Source organism: Pteropus alecto, unplaced genomic scaffold, assembly GCF_000325575.1.
Source record: "Pteropus alecto unplaced genomic scaffold, ASM32557v1 scaffold3, whole genome shotgun sequence".
Classification (NCBI taxonomy): Eukaryota; Metazoa; Chordata; class Mammalia; order Chiroptera; family Pteropodidae; genus Pteropus; species Pteropus alecto.
The window spans coordinates 792666-795716 of NW_006442484.1; positions in this window are offsets into that span (position 1 = coordinate 792666).

Below are 3051 nucleotides of genomic sequence, written 5' to 3' on the forward strand. Positions count from 1 at the left end.
CTTTCTGCAGGTGTCACTTGATTCCCTGAAGAGGTATAAAGGGGATTTCAGAAGCCGTATTAGCTTTTCATTTAAGGTCATGAGTCACATGTGTTGACCAAGGCAGACGCCTGTAGGCAGTAAAGAGACTTAATTAGCTAGTGGATGACAGCGATGTTCACTGGGCATGCAAGTCTTCGGATTATGCAAGTATCGATGGACTCTTTTGTCCAAAGGACATGGATTAAAACCCATTTATATGACTCTTAGCATTTAGGAAGTAGATGTGTAGCTTCACGCCCCTTCCCCAACATACACACACAAAGTGACACAGTCGCTGTAAGGTCTGCTTTAAAAAGAAGCCCCTACTGGCCCCCTGACCTTGACAATGGGAAGAAGAGATGCTCACTGTAAGTACGCAAAGCTTCTAGCACTAGTCGATGGAACCGCCACCTTTCTCCATCTCTCCATCTTTCCATCTCTCCCCATCTCTCTCTCTCTCTCTATTGCTGTCTCTATCTCAGATGGGGCCCTGTGCTGCTGGTGAGGAATTGGCTCTTGAACCGACTTCCTGAGCAAGCACTGTGTACCCTGCCGTCCATGATGACGAGATAAAAGGACGCCCACCCACAACCTGCACCCAGCAAGTTTTTTTTCAAAGCATCTACTTATCTACTAGGTGCACCTTGAGTTGGGACTGGTTTAGAGAAGAGTTAGTCGCTGGAAGTTGTAAGGACCTACCTGGATCATTTAGGAAGTTGAAGGCAGAAGAGCTTCCTCTGCTGGGTCATGGGAGGAAGCTCGGTGGGGGGAGGACATGCTTGCAGCAGGCAGAGAACAGTTACGAGTTTAAGCCTGGCAGAAAGTGGGGCAGATCAAGTCTGTTAGAAGTAAGAAGTTGTGTTGGCAGGAGGCTCACGTGTGCCACCCTGTGTAAAAGGGAGTTATAGATTCTGATAGGGAGAACCAGAATCTGATAAGGCTGAACTGGGTTCAGGACAGAACTGAACCAGTGTCCTGAGGCAGGAGGTCGCTGTGGTTCAAGCCTAGAGAGACCCTTAGTTGCAGGCAACAGCTCAAGTTAGTGACAGACTCGGAGCCTAAGGCCAGGGCCAGCGCTATGTCCAGGTGCCAGGATCTCCATGGTTATTGCCTCAGAGGGGAGGGCCTGACGCTACACCAAACTAGAGTCACAAGACTCCACACACGCTGCCCCCTGCAGGCCCTCGCCAACATCCCGACTCAGCAAACACCCCAAGCCGGTGTGGAGCTGATCTGTTATCCAAGGGGAAAGGATAGGAATTTGGGGGGTAAGATACTCCTTTCTTATAGTATTTCCTAAAAAGAAACACCCAGTTTTACTTTGTAAAATAAATGCCCAATCAATGGAATTAATACTTATACTAATTTGGGACTCATCAAGCTAAGTATGTAATCATGATATGTTTCAGTTGGAAGTGATAACGGTTCACAGGGACTTTAAACAGACATAACCAGTCGGGAGGGTCTTTGGGAGGAGCTAGAGCTGATGGGAGGAGTTCTCGCACTCTGCGTTATGGGGAGCACTCCAGAGGAAGAACTACATTTGCAGTAGAGTTCTGCGGTTGTAACTACCCCTCTCCTTAACTTCTTTTTTCTCCCTCTATAAATACCTCTCCGTCTTGGCACACAATTCAGTGTGTGCACGTGACCATAGCTGCATGGCTGGAGTGCAATCCTTTATCCCCCCTCCCGCCACCAATAATTCCTTTTTGGTGACAGAACACCTAATTGATACCGCTTTCCAGTCGACAGAGGCAATCTTATAAATCATCTCTAACAGAGCAAAGTACCCAAGCACCCAATCCAGCCTGCTCCCTGTTTCATATGGCCTGTAAGCTAACGATAGTTTTTATATCTTTAAATGGTAGAAACAAATCAAGAGCATATGAAATGTAAGTGTGCATAAATACACTGTTATTGGAACCCAGCGATGCTCATTCTTTATGTATCATCTATGGCTGCGTTTGCACTGCAAGACAGAATAGAGAAGTTGCAACAGACACTGTATGCCTACAAAGCCTAAAATATGTGACAAGAAAAAGTCTGCTGACCCCTCCCGTTATTTAGGTTTATACAATAACTGAAGGTTCCTACAAGACCTCATTTGACACTGAGATTACCTAATTCAGGGGCCATATATTACTTGAGATGAGGGGCATTTCATTCTTGCAGGTAGCCTATGAAGAGCATTATGGACTAGAGATCAGGGAAGGCTGATAGGGTTTAGAAATACACCGATCGATGGAGGAAATTGGGCCCTATACTAAGAATGGGTCACCCAGAGATGATGGATTAGTTGGATCAAGGCCACTGCTAGCCTAAAAGCTATCTTTACGGGAATTAGTTAAAGTCACCCATCTTTCAAGACACTGATTTCAAGTGCCATGAATTTTCTTTTAAGTAAACCGGACACATCCGTGCCAGTGCTGTGACTTGCGCCCCCTGGGGGTTCCGCAGTGCTCGGCCGTGCAGTTGCAGACTGGACAGCGGCTGGGAGAGGAAGCCGCCGGCTGAGCCTGTCATATTGGATGGTGCTGAGGCCAGTAGTGTGAGGAGCCAGTGCGGTCCCCCATCCCCACCCCTGCCACTTCCAGTAGGAGTTGGAGGTGGAGTAGAGACAGAGAAAGGAGACTTTCTTTGTGTCTGTAGGACCAGTAACTGGAGAAATCACCTCTGGCCTCTGAGCCAGGAATTACCCCAGAGGGATGTCAGCTGTGTTAACACCTGTCCTAGCTGGGGCTTGGGGCAGCCACCCTTGTGACTTTTCTTTCACTCACAATTGCTTATCTCTGTCCACAGCGTTTAAATAAGTCTGCATAGTCCCTAGTTATGCTCCCTTCAGCAACTGGAAAATGACACCTCTCCTTGAGGCGTCCCAGGGTCCTCCCAAATAAATTTGCTGTGTGCCAGGTTGCCTGAACTCGGTGAGAATATCCTAAACCGCTTTTATTTTGGGTGAGAATGAGAATCCACTGGGCATTTTCATAGGATGCCATCAGACTTCCCTGCTTTTCAAGGCTGCTCACAGCT